The sequence below is a fragment of the Meleagris gallopavo genome, chromosome 4 (assembly GCF_905368555.1).
Source record: "Meleagris gallopavo chromosome 4, MGAL_WU_HG_1.1, whole genome shotgun sequence".
NCBI classification, from domain to species: Eukaryota; Metazoa; Chordata; class Aves; order Galliformes; family Phasianidae; genus Meleagris; species Meleagris gallopavo.
The window spans coordinates 64,554,461-64,572,216 of record NC_139407.1 but is presented as its reverse complement, the minus strand read 5'-3'; the positions used below and the strand labels follow the sequence as shown (position 1 = coordinate 64,572,216).

Sequence of the window (17,756 nt, the reverse complement as noted above, 5' to 3'; positions counted from 1 at the left end):
TTTTCTATGGAGTCCACGTTACAGAAACCACAGAGCAGCCATTCACTGATATGTTATTAATTATACGTATTTTTTTATTGTATTTTGTGGTTTTCTTGTAGCTTTTACTTCTGTGACATAACTTTTTCTTTTTTACATTAGAAGCCTGGAGCAGAAGGAGAAGCAAACCACATCTGCCAGAACTGTTGGGAAATTTTTTTCACTTTAAGGCATGAGTTTGTAATCACTTTTCTATACAGTTCCCAGTGATGAAGCATATTACTCTGCCTCCCTCCCAGATTGTATGTTCTGTCTCTTTGGACTGTGCATCTGCATACCTCCGAGCACAACCAGTTCTGTTTGCACTGCACATTAAATTATGTGTTGGAACTGATTATGTAATGCCTGAAGCAGAGGTTTTCAGATTGTTGTGTTAAATTTAACATATAGAATAACCTGGAACAAAAATCCTACTTGTGACCTTCTGTAACTATATTTTTCCTATTCAGAGAGGAGAAAATTGAGCATAGGAAGTGCTTCACACCATCTCTCAGCAAGCTGCTCCTGCACTTATTTGCCTTTTACCTGCTGTCTTGCTGACAAAGGAGTTTGTGAGACACATTTAATTCACATGTAATGAAAGCCTGAATAGCTGTGGTTGCAAGGAAATTTTTAAAAGTCTGTAAATACCAAGTGTGGTTCCCATCACGTATAAAAGAAAATAAGCTGAACTCTATCTGGAAAATATCTCTCTCGCTGTGCTTGAAAAAAGAACATCATGTCACAGTGATTCACTGCTACATGCTGATTTTGATTGAATGTATTGAGAGTACAGATGTAAAACCATAATATCTATTTACCATAGCATTGACAAAGCGAGGGCCAGACTGTGCTATCCAGTGCCCCAGGAACAACTGAGGGAGTTTCTATTCACATACTGACCGCATGCCTTCCACTGCACTTAGTGTGGGGCCCAGCGTGTCCCCCAGCTATTTCATCACTCTGCCATTACTAAGTTCTCCCAGCCAACAAACTCGTTTTTTTCCTACTCCTTGTGATACAGTACGAACTTTTCTTGTTTGGTTTATGTTCCAAGAGACAAATGATAGGGAAAACATTTCTGAAACTCTTTCATTTGTCAATGACAAATGCAGAGATTTATATGAAACACTCACAAAATGGAAATACTGACTCTGATCCTCCAGTTCAGACGAAAAGTGCTACCTAGGTGCAACGTGCCATTATTGTTATGAATCAACAGTGCACGTCACAGGCATAACAAAGTAATTTTTATTGCTGGTAACATTTGAATTAATCATATTTTCCAGTGAGGACTCTTCAGTTAACAATTAAATTCTATGGATGCGATTTCAAGAACTGCCTAAGTAAATTCGGTGCCAGCTGACATGGAAGATGTCTGAGAAATGGGTGCCCAATTCTAGAATGTCTTTTGAAGAAAGATTCATCTTGCATTAATTGTAAGTGGGGAGGAAACAATTCAATATAGTATCATAAAAGCATGAGAAATAACATGGCACGTTGAGCAACTTTAAAGGAGTTCTGTGTCACTGAAGGACAAATTACTGCAGAATCTTGCTATTTACTGGCATTATACTTTACTTCACCAGGAGACAGCAAAAAATTAAAAAGACGTCTTGCAGTGTCTCACATCCTTCCTCTTAGTTCTCCAGAGCCCTCAGTGACAAACTACATTTAACCACAGTCCTATCTTCAGCATAATTTAACATCTGTAGATTGTAAAGGGAAGAGAATCATAGAATCGTTTGAGTAGAAAGCAACTCTTAAGACCATCTAGTCCAACTCCCCTGCATTAAACAGGGACACGAGCAGCTCCATCAGGTGTTCAGAGGCCCCATCCAGCCTGACCTAGAATACCTCCAGGAATGGGTCATCCACCTCCACTCTGGGCAGCATTTGCCCCTCCCCACTCTGACTGTAAGAAACTTTTTCCATACATCCAATTTAAATCTCCCTAAATCAGACCAAATACAACAGGGACGGGACCAGAACAACAGGAGTTCACACTTGTGCCCTGTGCTTCAGATCACAATATCACTGCATTTTGCAGTAAATATCTGGAGGGAAAGCATCTATAACTGTTGACTGTAGAGATCAAGATGATGATAAGAGTTTATATAAGACTTTTCAAGAAAAACAAATATTTTCCACAGAATTATGTAATATTTAACCACTCAACCTCATGTTGCTAAGTACCTCTTCAGTCCTAGAGATCTTTTGTACTCCTCATGCTTCAGAAAGTTCACTTAATGACAGCAGAAATAACATTGATTTGCATCCAAAATGGGACTGAGTATTGCACAAGAGTCCATAAATTTACCCAGAAATATTTTTTATACATGCATAAGATTTTCTATCACAGATTAGAAAATTACAGAAACATAGAAACCTGTTTTCGTTGATTCTCTTTGTTTTTGTTTTTTTTTTATAAATAGTCATTAAGACAGTTAGCAACAGAAGACACCACAGGTGACACTTGAGGGTTTCATCCTCCACACTGCACCCTGCATTGCATCAAACAGACTGAGTATTGTGCTGGCAAAGTCCTCCCTAAGTTTCGCACTACTTACGGCTCCTTTCCTCCCCATTAACGGCTGCCCAATTACATCTGTTTTTCTGTGGAAACACTGGTAAGTGGGGCACAACTTCCTAGGGAGAACTGGAAACTGTTCAAGGCTGTGCACAGCTGGACACTTACCCCTACACAAATCCAAGCTGCAACACATCTGCTAAATAAGCAACCACATTTTCTCAAGTAGATGACATCCAGAGTTGCTCCATCTGGTTTTGAATACTTAGTGAGTTAGATACTTCAATGAAAGATGGTGTCCAAGAAAGCATGTACTGGGGCAGATAAGGCTTCTGTTTTTTCTTTCAACTCACTGAACTGCAAGACATCAATGCCCTGGAGCTTGTGTGGAGAAAAGCAATGAAGCTGTGAGGGGTCTGGAACACAAACCTTACTGAGATTAGCTGAGGGGGTGAGGACTGTTCAGTCTTTGAGAACTGGAGTCGTGAGGAAACCTTATTGCTTTCTACAGCTCCCTGAAATTACTTTGTGGTGAGGTGGGACTCAGTCTCTGCTCAGAGGTAACAGCAATAGGATGAGAGGTAATGGCCACAAGTAGTGCCAGGGGAGGTTCAGGTTGGACTCCAAAAGAGTGATCAGGTGTTGTGACAGACTGCCCGGGGACTGCCAGACTGGACAGACTGCCCTGGAGGTGTTCAATAAACATTCAGATTTTGTAATAAGGGACATGGTTTAGAGGGGAAATGGTGATAGACAGACAGCCAGATAGATGATCTTGGAGGTCTTTTCCAACCTTGGTGATTCTATGATTGCATATATAATGAAAATAATCTCTGCAGTAGCATTTAAGAGAGATGTAGTAGACTTCACAAAGAAGTCTGTAAGAAAGTCACAGAATCGTAGAATCATTAAGGTTGAAAAGATGTCTAAGATCATCAGGTCCAACCACCAACCCATCCCCACCATGCCCACTAACCATGTCTGTCGATGTCACATTCCCACGTTTCTTGAACAGCTCCAGGAATGGTGATTCCACTTCCCTGGGTTCATCCTAAGATCTTGTTCTGCATCGATATATTACTAAACCTTAAATTTATCATTAAAAAAAAAAGACTTTTCTTATGATTCCACTGTTTCATCTTACTGAGGTTTTTACTGAGCCTTAATTAAATTTGTGGTTGGATAATGGTCTAACAAGGATTGTGGTCAGTTGTGTCAGGAAACATTTGGCTGCAAGGCAAAGTACTTCATAGGAACTGCTGTAACTTGGATAGTGCTGACTCACAATCATTCCTTACCTGAGCACACAACTCCACAGCACAATCTACCAAATACTAGAGCTTTGCACTAGATGAGCTGAAAAACTTAATGATGAGTAACAGGTTTTTTCCAAGTCTTGCTTTTTTTGCTGTGCTCCATTTTGTGAAAACATGTTTTCTCTCATCTTAAGTTGTTCTTACTGAAGTTCCAGTTTTCCCCTTAGTAGAAGCCTGTGGTGGAAGTGGTCTGGTGCCACAGCTGCTGCACAGCACCTTCTTGAGACTGACAAACTGAAATTAAAAGAGAAAATTGGTTCCTATATGCATCACTCCTAGCATTTTAATTGGGATAGAAAGATCTGTTGAAATTCAAGGAACAGATAAATATAAATAGTTTTGCAACAGGGCTCCACTTTTTCTAAAAGACAACCCTTCAGTGATGTTAAAGACAAGTGCAAGTCAAGAAGTTATCCACCCTTCCAAGTTCAGTCTTAGGTTTTGACCTAGGTTATGAGAAGATGGTCGAGATGCAGTATGATTATGAAAGGGGGGTTGCAGTGCAAAACTGGAGAGCTGGCTTTGCTATAATAAAAGTATGATTTCCATTTTTTATCTGTGCTGCAGTGATGTAATGGCACTGGGGTGGAAAATGCTAAGCTTGACCTTGCTCAGAGCATATGAAATCCCAGTGCTCATAGGCTGCTGCAGTTTGTGAAAAGGGGAATGATCAGCTTACAAGGAGACTGTAACCATGCCGGAAATCCCAAATGGCCTCGTCTAGATAAGAACAAGCTTTCAGCAGGAAAATAAAATCTTGAGTATTTGTGAATTACTTTGCATATAGATAGTTTGGGACCCCAGAGGGAACCCCATACTTGCAGTATAATAGAGGTCTCAGGAAAGATCTCTAGTGTAAGAAAACTGGTCTGCAAAATAGCAGTGGAAAAAATAAAGCTGAGATTTTTTTCATCAGGAATATTGGGAGTCTCAAGAAACCTCAAACCACTGTCTCTGCTTTATTTCAGCAGTATCTAATACATATTGACTGCAGGAAACAATTTATAAGTGCTTTCCAAAAGTTTAAGTGCCTATAGATTTACACAGAATATACTTACTGTAGTAAGTAGAGAGTAGCTGTTACTGAAGTTTGAAAGACCAGATCAAAGATATGAGATCCAACATTTGCAACAGTATGACTGGGACATTACAAAAAAAAAAAAATGTTTGTTTTGCAAATAGTTCTTATTTCTAGTGCCAAAAATATGATTGTAAAAGGATTAGATTAGTAACCAGGAGTCCAAACAACCTTATTCAGCTTATTTTACTGCTTGTGTTGATGACAATTTCTTTTGTCTTCATCCAGTAGTGGGAAGCGCTTTATCATCTTCTGGTTTGGAAAAAGACCCAAACAGCTAATGTAAAAAAAATATATTCTCCAGTAGCTGTAGCATGATTAATTTTCCACCCCACGAGATCACTGTGAGCTTGAAAGCACCCTAGAGCTTTATTTGCTACTTTATAGTCATCAAGGATCATAAAGCATCTTCTTCCTTCCGCACCGCTAGCACTTCAGAGAGCCAATATGGTTGAATGGAATGAGCAAAGGGTTGAAAACCAGGAAATTTTTATCATAAACTTAAAGCAGCTTGTGACGTGCTTTTGGCCTTTGCTAAATAATGCTGGTCTCAGTTCTCCAAAGCAATACAGTCCCATGCTCCAGCTAAAGAAATTACAAATTCCAGCCCATATAAGACCCAGATCCTGATACTTACGATATATAGTACGTACATCATATACTACAAGATGGGGATAATACTACCAATGTTTTTTCATTGGGCACTTTGGGGTTCATTGGTGAAGAGCAGTAAGTAAGAACCAATCATTCTAAATAAGGCCTGTAAATCATTTTCAGAAGACAAATTAGTCATTATAGCTGTTTCACATCATTCTCCACAGATAAGCACATTCAGGAAATCCTGTGCATTACAATTCCCTGTTGCTATACCAAAAGTTAGCCTGGGGCCTTTTCCCTTTTCCACATCATTAGGACAGTCCAGTTCCAGCAGCTGCAAATGAAAACATGGGGCTTGATGGTATGATGGTACTTAGAGTTATCCAAGCTGCCCAAAACAATAGCAGCTCTGATCATTTTAAAATTTATAAGCTTACCCAAAAGCAGGTCAGCCCTTCCATCAATCTGCAGTTCTTCATCTCCTATGGGGCAGTGGCAAATACAAACATGTCAAGAGAAATGAAGGAATGCCCTGTCCCCTGGAACAGAGAGGGACAGACTAAGGCAGGATTTGCAGGACCATGCACATTACCTTTATTACTGTCATCATGGAAATCAGCCAGAGAAAATAACAGTTCAGAGTCTGTGGTGATAAATTTAACATGCAGTACCACTTCCTTCATGTATCCAGATTGCATTACCATGATGGTACTACTCTTAAGCAGCCTCCATGGACAATCCTCAGAATTACTGCTCCTATCATTTTCCACTCTAGAAAGCATAATGAAGAACTTCAGGGACTATACATAGAGCTCCTGTTTGACAGATCCTGCAAATTTCATATGTTTTTAAAAGGCTGCAACGGTTGGTGCAGAATAACAGATTTTCTGTTTTCAACCATTGTAGACAGCCACACAGAAGCCAGCAGAACTACTCACAGAACAAAAATTAGGCAAGAATTTTCATTATCATTTCTGATATGACCTATGTCAGTTTTGCCCCATGTTGTGATAGAAAGAAATATGCAAAGATATTCAAGAAATGATGGTCAGCATTACTTTTAAGAAAGTGTACTGCTCCTTAGCATCTTCTAGTTCTGTATCCATAAACTAATTATACTTCAGACATTCTGTCAGGTGACAAATAAAAAATAGTTCAGATAATTATCATCTTGTTTTTCAGGGTGATTTTGCTTAAAAAAAAAAGTATGTCATCTGAAGCCAAGTTCCATCTGCATCTTTTTAAAATGCCATTATGCAGAATTTTTCTCTATTTATTTTTACTCACATAATTTTTCCCATCTTATCCTTCGTGCTCCTTGCTTCTCTCCACGAGTCTTCAATATGCCAGCAAAGATCTGTTTGGCTGCGTGACTTTCAGAAAAAATGCAAAATAAAAAACAGCAGAGTATGGACTACAGAACACAATTTTAGCAAGGAAAATTTCTGCCAAAGTACTTTCATATAAAAAATACTTAATTAGGTTAAAGATAACATTAGTCTTCATTACACTTATTGGATGCATCTTCCTAACAGCCTATAGTTGCATAGTTCCCTGCTATACGAAACCATTCCTTCAATTTACTTTTTGTTCAATTTGTTCATTTTCTGCAGTGATGAATATAGCACACAGTTACATTTTCTTCATGTCCTATGGTTCTCTTAAGGATGTCAATGCAAGTCACAACCCATGAGTGTTTATGTTCAGTGTCACCCAGACGCTGCCAGCTGAAGACAGCATTGCAGCATTTAACTAGATTAATTTTCTTGCGATGGACTTTGCTACTCATCTCTTTTCCAGCTGGACTGGATAAACAGGTTGTCTCACCCCAGCCAACAGAGAGTTTAATCCTCAAGCCCTGGATCTTTCATAAATCCATCTACAGAGAACCACTGCTAGAAATTCTTTGTCGTTTATGTCATATCTTGTAAAATCTGTTGAGCCTACTTGAGCATGTGTCTGTTTTGACTTTTCCTGAAGAACAGTCTCTCTCTGGAGGGAAAGTCTGAACCGTAGCATTTATCTTTCCACACACTCAGATAAGCAGTTGGGAAAGTCTCTTTCTGATGGAGATATTTTCCAGTGAGTCATACCTGCTCTCTTTGGATTGACAAATTTTGATGGTATAGTATTAATATTATCTTGCAATACCCATCAAGTGGACTCCAACAGAGAGTTGAACAAAAAGACAGACTATCATTCTGAACTCCACTCCCAGGTGATGCTCCTATTAAAGAAAGACAGGACTTTTCATGAGTAAGCAACAGGGACTAAAAAGAGTGGGCAGGATATCAGATGTGTGTGAGAGCATGGGAACAAGTAGTGAGACCATAAAGCTTCTCCATAAAAAAACCCTCAGTACTCATTTGTTGTATATGTACAAGAAATAGCACAAAGGCATGCTTTTTGATAGTCCTGAGCAGTCAAAAGTCAATAATTCATTCTACTTCATAATCAGTCTATTTTTTCACAACAAGTAAAAGAGTTGGCAAAAAAAGAAAAAAGCAAAACATCCTTTTCCTTATTTTTGTCACTGCAGCACAATCCAGATAAATAGAACAGCTGAGCTAAAAGCTATAAAAGCAGCATTTCCTTCAGAATGAAAATTGAAGAGGAAAAAACAAGAAATTATCTTAGTTGCCAGTCTCCATTCATGCTGGATCTTTACCACCTCCATACTAATGTCTTCCTGTTTAAAATAATTCCTTTTTTTTCCCACCAAACTTTTCCATTCTGAGAACTTTTAGCATCTAGTTGTCTTATGCACCTCTTTTTCAGATTCAGTTCTGGAATTTCAATTGGAAAATACAATGTTGGGTTATTATAAAAAAAAAAAATCTCTATTAAATATTACAGCCCTTTTTCTCAGTAGGAGAAATAGAGCTTCATCAAAGAGAATCAATAAATGAATTATTCAAACCCATTTTGAAGGCTGCATTAATTCTGACTTCAGAGAGGCATGGAGCAAACCCCAAATCAGCCATGTAGATAAGCAGGCAGTGCTTATGTTGTTTCTTTGAAGTTGATCAGAGGGTTACAATGGTTCAAAAAAAAAAAGCTCTGGACTTCAGAGATTCCCAGGTGGAAGTGTAACATGGTAGCTTTGCACAGCTACCAGCCAATATGTCCATCTCATATAAAACCATGGTCTCCTTTACATCTACACATGGACTATTCCCAGTCTTTTAATGTGTTTACCCTTACAGTATTCTCCATTTCTCCATAGATTTTCCTCATTTTGCAAACTGAGGCAGAGAGATTAAACATTGGAGACAAAGATCAAAGATAAAATGATGTTCTCCTTTTTCTTTTTCTTTTTCTTTTTCTTTTTTTTCTTTTTAATAGCAAATATGTTTAATCACAGGCACAGCATGAAGATGTCTGCAAGATTTTCCAGGACTAAGAACTTACAAATCAACATTGGATGGCTTTCAAAAAGAGATGCTGAAGTTCAAGTAAAAATTAATCCAGGGAAGACCTGTGACCTGTGCTACACAGAATCAGACAGTCTTTTCAGCTTTACAATCTATTAATTACATCTTTCTGCTCCTTTCTTTGTGACTCTTTCAATCCCACTTCAAATTGATTCATAGAGTCAGCATCAGAAGTGATTAATATTTGAGTTCCCATAAATTTTCTTCTCAGACAACCAGGCAGGAGGCAGATCTGTTAAAAATACTACGTAACCTCTGCAAAGCTCACTTAGCTGTACCCCATTTCTCGTGCACAAGAGACACGTTCTTCAGATGTCTGCACAACCTCCAGAGGAAAAGCCCAAATCCTAGAGAGACAAGATAAGTCCTGGTGAGCAATGCAGCATCACCCATGGAGCACATTCGCAGTGACAGTGAAAGACAAATGTGGCTGAAGCCCATTTTCATGCTCAAAATCTTCCATCTATAAATCACAATCTATTCACTCCAGGATTTTGCAAGAGACTGGGACATGGTTGTCCTTAGCAAAAAGGTTTTATTTCCAAACAAATTTCAAATGGCTCAAGAACATCAATCTTGTTTATTTTTCCAATGTGCAGTATTTTTATTTGCCAGTACCATCATGGAAAAACAAACTTGAGAAAAGTTTTCCATTTGTGTATACTTAGGTATGCCATTTTTCCCAGACTGACTTTATACCTCATTGCAGAAGTAACAGAATGACAGCACAGAAACACCTATAGCTTCTCTAAACTTTCTCAGACTCTATTTGAAGTCAGCATAAACTTTTTTTTTCATGCACCATGACTATAATCGTAGCATCATAGAATCATTAAGGTTGGAAAAGACCTCCAAGATCATCTAGTCCAACCATCCACCAATAGCATCACCCGTATTGCCCACTGAACCATGCCCCTACATACTACATCTCCACGTTTCTTGAACATCTCCAGGGACAGTGACACCACCACCTTCCTGGGCAGCCTGTGCCAATGCATTACCATTCTTTTTGAAAAGTTGTTCCTAATATCCAACCCAAACCCCCCTCAGCTCAACTTGAGACCATTACCTCTCATCCTATCATGGTTACCTGGGAGAAGAGGCCAACCTCCACCTCGCCACAACCTCCTTTCAGGCAGCTGTAGATAGCTGTAAGTTCTCCCCTGAGCCTCCTCTTTTCCAGACTAAACAGTCCCAGTTCCTTCAGCCACTTCCCATAAGATTTGCTCTACAGACCCTTCATAGGTTCACTACTCTTCTCTGGATGCACAAATATGAGAACACATTCGTCATCATTCAGCATATGCCAAGATAAAGCGAAAATGATAATTTTACATGTATTACTCATTCATTGGAACAGGTAAATGATTTAGATGAATTGAGGTTTTGACAAATAAGTCATTAAAGAGACAGGAGGGATTGTGAGTATTATCCTTATTTACAGGGAAAATTTTTACAAGTGATGAATTAATAATGCACTTCGTCTTATGACCTTGAAAATTCACCTCATTACCATAAGGGAGACTTTACTAGCAGCTCAGACATACAACAGGTCATTAGGACAGAAAGTAAATTAGAATCTTTTCCCTGCACAAAAAATATTAGACATGATTTTACATAATATTCTTGCAGTGTTTAGTATCAGAGGTCAAGTCCCTTTAGAAGAGCAAGATTAATCTCATTTAGTTGTGTACATCTACAGTATGAATGCCCATATCAAAGCAAGTCACTATCCATTTCTTTCAGATCACTACATTGTTTTAAAACTGAGTTGTCTTATTTTAGCTGTCTACAGCAGGGTGATATGAATCACAGCCTAAAAGTGCCCATTTCTTCCCGCTGGCTATAAAAAAAGCCTTGACAGCTGGCACAGATGTAGACATCTGCAATGCAAAGTTTTTCTGTTGATCAGAAGAGTGTCCGTCTGTGTGGCTGTTGGGATGCACAGTGGCAGCTATCTCCACAATTCCCATTTTAATCAGTTGAGAGGATATATGCCAAAGTATCATTGAATAGTATTAGTATTAAGTGGGCAGCTACTGTCAGCCATATAACAGATGTTTAAGCACTGCAAAAATGCCTTTGCTATCTGAAGGATAGAAAAGAATGGTTCTTTGGAAGGGACTCAGAAGGACCATAGAACCCAATTGCTCGACCTCTTCAGGGATAGCCAAAAGTTAAAGCACGTAATTGAGGGCATCGTCCAAAATGCCTCTTGACTGCTGACAGACACGGGGCATCAGCTACCCCTTCAAGAAGCCTGTTCCAGTGTCTGAACTCCTTAGTTGTACTGATGTTTTTTCTTGCACCAAACCTGACAGTGGCACAGTTCTGTTGAACTTCATGCCATTGCTGGTTGTCCAGTGCTTCATCATAGCTAGGTCCTCTGCAAGGCCACTTCTCCCTTCATAGTAAGAAACATCTCCCAGTTTTGTATCATTGCTAAGCTTGCCCCGGAATTGATCCCTGGTGACCATCATCCACCTACATAGTTCCATGTACTACAACACTTTGAGCTCTACTGTTGAGACAGTTCATCTGTGCAGTGTAGCACGAACCAGTTTGTCTCACAGCTGGACAACTTGTCCAGAAGGATACTGTGAGGGATGGTATCAAATGCCTTACTGAAATCCAGAAATTTTGCATCCATCACCTTCCCTTCATCCAGCAAACCGGCGAACTTATCAAAGAAGGAGATAAAATCACTAAGGCAAGACTTTCCCTTGATGAACACATACTGACTATGCTTGACAATTTTTTTAATCTTTGAATGCCTTTCTATATCTCACAGGCCAAACTTCTCCAAAGATTACCCTAACAGATTTGTAGTTTCCTGAGTATTCTCTTGTGCTTTTTTGGTAGAGGAGTATAACATATGTAGTTAGAATGTAATTATAGGTGGTCTAGAAGAAAATGAAGCCATTTTTCATGCAGATACCTATTTCCACACATCAGCATATGACAAATACTGGCTTAACCACTGAGCTTGGAAGAATGGCCAATCCTACAGAAGGTCTGCAAAGAGCTCCCAAATGCAATTGCTATCTTCACAGACACTTGCATTGCACACTGGGAACAGTCATTAAAATCAGTCATTTTTAAAATGTGGATTAGATGAAGATTTTAAAGAAGTATGCCCCTCCCACTGATGTGAATAACTGATGTCTGTTGGTTACTATGAAATTGATGGGGATGAGGAATATTTTAAAAAATTGCTATATATGCAACTTTGAAATGTTTCCTGAGTGTCTGTTTAGTCACTAAAACTGATACTCTTATCAGGCCATTTCAGTGGTCTTTTTACTGAAAAATTATCTTTCTGCAACATTTCCTGGACTCACATCTACTTCTATATAACAATCTACCATGACAAACTCATTTCCCAGTTTATAAAACTACCATTCTTCGAAGCTGATGGCAGCTGTTTTGTAGCTGTCATACCATATAATATGGCTAAGATCACTGTCTGTAGCAAGCTAAATTACAGGATTTGGTCTAGTGCCAAATTCTAAAAGCAGAGATGGCACATTATTGTGAACTGTGGTGTCCAGAGTTTAATGTACTTCTTATTAAAATCAATGGGAAGTTTCTTTCAGTGGGGATTGGATTGGGTCCTAATTACATGTCGACAAATGCTTCTCACATGCCAATTCTGGGATTAGAACTGCTGTTGATTAGATGTCTTTATAAAGTACTATTCAGTCCTGTGGCCAGTAAAACAATTAAATTCTATTGTCAAATTTAAATTTAATTAAAACTAATTTTACTACAGAACGTCAAATAATTCACCCTGATACTTAATTAGAGAGCAGTCCTACTTCCAGTTCTACCAGCACAATTTGTTACATGCCATGAGAGTGCAAAATCACATGCAGTTTTTCATGTTGACAACTGCACAGTGCCCAGTATCTATCAAATTGCATTGCAAAAGCAGAAAGAATACAGCAATCCCACGTCTTGATTCAAGCACAAGATACTTTGCCCACTTCTGTATGACTTTTCTTCCCTCGTCAGTAACATTAAAGATTTTTAACAATCTTGGACAAGACTGGACAGGTATGTGGTTATGTTTTCTGACAACTTAAAACAAGCATCAGAATTCACTTCCCATGAAAACAAGGCTTCCTGCTGTTCTTCATCAAGGAAATATGGAATTACACATTACAAATCTGTGTTTGATCCTATGTGGAAAATGGCTCTCTAAAAACTGGACCTTAAGTTGGGCTGAAACTTCCCATGAAAGTCCCTTTCTTATTTCACTTTCCTCTTTGAAACTATACAGATGTATGTACATACACGTGTGTGTATATTTTTCACCATTTTTCTTTAAGCTGACTTTTGATGGTCTATCTTTTTTTTTTTCTGACAAAACTTTTTTTTTCAAGTTCGTCTCTGCATTTAATTTGTCTTCCGGGTTGGGGGGCCACTGCTGGCTGAGAATCTATCCTTCTTGTAACTGAGACACAGCTATTTCTGTTTCTTAGCTCCTGCTGCGTCAGAGGATTTATTTGTGTGTGGCTATTTGTTTCTGGGCATTGGATTTGACTACTGAAAGAACAGTTTGGGAGGTAAGGAATGCTGGGAGCAGCTTTGTGGCAGCTCTGCTGAGCTCCTGTGCCTGGTTTCCAAAGTCTTCATTCTACCTAACACTCAGATTTTCCAAAGCTAGCTGTTGATGACATAGGACACTGCTGTTTTATGAGATGTCCTGGTTCTGTTGAGTTTATGGCAAACTTTCAGGCACTTCTTCTTGTGCACCTGTCTCAATACCACACTGAGTGAAGGGTGAAGGTATCTTCAACAATGTATGTCTAGTGTGAGGGAGTGTGACATTCTTGTAATGGACAGCTCTGTGAGTGTTAGCAAATTGTTTACAGATGCTCACAAGGGTCTTCAGCTGCTCTAAACTCAAATGGTGCCAAAAAAATTAGTGGAATTATGAGTATTTGCAGCAGGCAAGGATCTGTCCCATGTTGCTTCCAAGTGCATAACAGAGAATTATGTTTGTTGACAGTTCAATACATTCCTATAGAACTGGATAGGATTACACTGAAAGAAATAAAATATCAGACTACAGATTAAGGCTATTTGATGTGAAAAGCAGTCAGAAAAACTTCACAAGAGCTACATAGGGCTAAAAATTATTTCACCATCCATACTATCTGGAGGAAATAATAAGGTGTGAGTTAACTACAGTTAAAATCCACAAGGTGAGCCCAGCAAGAATAAAGCTCCCAAGTACTGCAGTGAACAATAATACACATAAGTGAATCAGTAAGTCCCTTCCTGGCCCAGTAACCAAATGTCAGATAATCACAGCACCTTTAGAAGAGAAAACAGATGAATAACACCTCCACTAAATTAAGATCGGTGGCACCGTGATACAGACTATATTCAGCAGAGAATTTCAGTTCTCTGGCACTCTTGGTAAAGGAAACCTGAGTGTTGTCCAAGTGCTTAATAAATTCAGCTAGTATGATCTAGTGTAAAATCTCATACCTACTTTATACAGTTTAAATCTTCTCTAGTTGGAAAATGAACAGTATGATCTAGCAACGTTTTTTCCTTCCTAAGGACAACGATCCTATGTCAACAATGTTATATGAATCCCACTTTATACTGTGTACTTTCATTTTTTTTCCAAAGGAGATAGCTAGGTTTTTTAATGGTATTATCGATAGTGTTGCAAATATATCAAGGGAACTAAGTAAAGAATGACTATGAGATAAGACATGCATAGCGTAGAAACTAAATTAAACAAAGCAGAAAAGATTACACATGGTTCTAAGTAATGTTATTCTTCTTCTTAATCCTCAAATAGAGTCACTAAATTACGCTTCCAGATTTAGTTATGATATTTACAAATGACTTAACTGTACATTTAAAGAGGGGAAACTAGCTACAAATGGGGGCAAGCTCATAATTTAAGGTCACGGTGGTGCCAGCACAAAGCAAATGCTTATTACTGGGATATTTTTGGTCATGGGGAATTCTCTTTCCCTAAGAACAAATCCCAGAAAAGCATATTTTTATTACTCTTCCAAATCTGGCATTCAGGCTTTATGTAAATATACAAGACAGAAGACCTTTCTTTTTAAAATGCTAGGAACCAGACACACAGCTGAGATTTGCTTGGGAATATTTCCTTCAAATCATTTGTATGAGCAACCTAAAATCTAAAGTATATTAAAAATACATAAAGAATGAATGGGAAAGTACTGTATCAACTACATGGCATCTTACTGGAGGCAATATAAAGTCACTTTTCCTCTCCTAAACATAGCACCTCTAAGTATAAAAACAAAACAAAACAAGAAGTTCAAAATAAGGTTACCGGTTTTGTTTCTTTATAACTGAAAACAGAAGGTGCATTTTTTAAAGATTGTATCATTCCTGAGCTCAGTTGCCCGATTACTCTCAGAAATGCTCTCTCATTTTTGATATTCACTGTCCTTACATTTTTCTCTCAAGAACTTTTCATCTAACATCTGTCTCTTTTTTTCTTGTTAGAGAACCACAGTGCAGACCAAGACCTTGGAAGAAATGTAAAGAAATAGAGTCCCAGAAAACTCATACTATGACTTAGAGAAAATTAAACAAAGTTAATTTTGGCAGGAGCTAAATAAAGGCTATGTCATACAGCGAGCTGAGTTGGGCAATGTTCATGATGACTTCAAAGAGCAATGGGAGTCTAGAGCTTATGTTAGTTTAAGGCACATTTTATTTTAGCCAGAAATTTATGAATAAAGAAAGAAAACAGCAGAAGGAACAGTTGATGCTGCTGTATGAATGACAGCAATGCTAAGTTACCCAGTTATCAGCAATGAAATACTTGATGAAGTTGGAAACAAGTCCCATAGAGAACACAGAAACCAGTCTCCTCCCCTCCCTGTCATTTAGGATTTCTCCCAGCACCCAGCTGTGCAGGCTGAGGACAAACTTCAGCAAAAGGTCACTTCCTTTTCAGCAGCATCCTCCAAAACTAACTCAGTAAGCTCAGCCTGCCTTGCCTGTCTGAGAAATCCTGCTCTGAGCATTCTCCCTCCTCCTGCTGCTCCTCTCTTTTCTCTCTATGTTATGTTTCCACTCAGGACAATCCCTCCCTTCCCTCCCCCCCCCCCCTTTTTTTTTTTTTTAATCTGTTAATATTTCTAAAAATTATAGTATCATAGAATCATTTGAGTTGGAAGAGACCCTTAAAGGTCACCTAGTCCAACTCTCCTGCAACAAACAGGGACACCTATAGCTCCACCAGGTGCTCAGAGCCCTGTGACCTTGAGTGTCTCCAGGGATGCAGCATACACCACCTCTCTGGGCAACCTGTGCCAGTGCTGGTGGTAATCCCCTGATCTCTGTCATCCAAACACAAAACCCAGCCATGACAAGAGTAACCGTCCACTATGCATATTCTGTAGGGTTATCATCTTACTTGCAGTCCTTAACTCATTCCTTTCAGAATACACAGAAACTTTTCTAATGGCATTTCTGAAAAACAACCTCAAAACATCACTTTACATAAGTACTTGTCACAGTACACTTACTTCTGGGTTTCCAGTGAAGATTGCACATGACAGGTCAGTTGCAGAGAACTGGCATTTGGTGAGCTTTGTCTGAAGCATTTTCACTGGTCTCCCTCCAGGCTGGCCCCTCACGCCTTGCCCAGATCTAAAAGCTGGCACAAGAAGCTGGAGCATTTCTTCCTTCCCACCACTACTTTTCCTACCAAAGCAAGATACATGGTGCCCACCTGCTACACCACATAGACCACAATAGTTTGTGGCTCTCTGAGAGCCTCTCCTTGCATGGCCAGCAGATAACATTTTGCAGCTGGAAGGCAAGCACTCTGCTTTAATGTTGCAGTTTCCCCTGAGCTTTAGAATCACAGAATCATTAAGGTTAGAAAGACTATTATGATCATCTAGTCCAAATATCAAGCCCAACCACTGAATCCAGATCTTCCAGTTACATATAAAGTAACCCCACCATCTCCAGCCACAACAGCAGCTCAGCAGAATGTCTCAGCACAAGGAGCCATCCACACCCTTGCGTCTGGAGCATCTCCTGCCCCACAGAAATCACAAGATCCCCTGTTCTTTACTTTGAAGTCTTCACTTCTCCTCCTGCCTTCCTACAAAAAGTAGAGATCCTGTGCATATAGTACTCATAGAGATCTGCAAAGGACATTGCAGGGGAGTTGGACTAAGATGACCTTCAAGAGTGCCTTCCAATTCAAACAATTCTATGATTCTTTGATTCTATGATGTTTCACAGCTTCACAGTTGTATAATAAGAAACCTATTGCCTTGGTTGCACAGCACAGCAGAGGGAGAAATAGGTAACGTGTTTCAGATTGGTTGAGGATATGAAACTACTGCTTAAATTTATACTGAAAAATGAGTGAGATAAAAAGTTGTAATAGTGGGTCCCCAAAACTACTGTTTTAGAAAGAAGATGAAGAGGTCTGGGCTTCTCCTTAACTAACAGATTTTCATATTTATTGAAAAAGTGACTCACTAAACAAACTATGTCAAGCACATGCTGAGGTGTTTCTGGAATTACAACATTTCTGTGAAGACGCTCACAGCCCCAAAGCCAGCCAGTGGAAACCAAAAAGGTCAATCTCCAGGTCTGTGTGCTCATTTCATTTTTTGGTGGCTTTGCTCAGGGGGAAATTTCTCTATGCATGACCTTCCAGCTCTGAAACAGACATGATTTGCTGAGACCACTGCATTACAGGGCTGCAGTTTAGAGTGAAGAACTGAAGTCAAAAGTTTTGAGGTCTT

At 39.0% G+C, this 17,756-nt stretch overlaps 1 protein-coding gene across 15 annotated transcripts in view; it reads right to left on the bottom strand.

The window, feature by feature from the left end:
* LOC104910903 (uncharacterized) overlaps nucleotides 1-17,756 on the bottom strand; it is a 117,825-nt gene that overhangs the window by 43,074 nt on the left and 56,995 nt on the right. For 4 of the 15 annotated variants that reach the window (XR_014883251.1, XR_014883252.1, XR_014883249.1 and 1 more), the window contains exons 8-12: nucleotides 6,827-6,912; nucleotides 6,132-6,310; nucleotides 5,977-6,021; nucleotides 5,813-5,893; nucleotides 3,847-4,098 (exon numbers count right to left, since the gene is read on the bottom strand). The exons of 10 other annotated variants lie outside the window; for them this stretch is intronic. The gene's annotated coding sequence lies outside the window, so the exon portion shown is untranslated. Of the gene's footprint in view, nucleotides 1-3,846; nucleotides 4,099-5,812; nucleotides 5,894-5,976; nucleotides 6,022-6,131; nucleotides 6,311-6,826; nucleotides 6,913-7,632; nucleotides 7,767-17,756 lie in introns of all 15 variants that reach the window. One more of the 15 variants, XR_014883250.1, reaches the window with a different exon arrangement.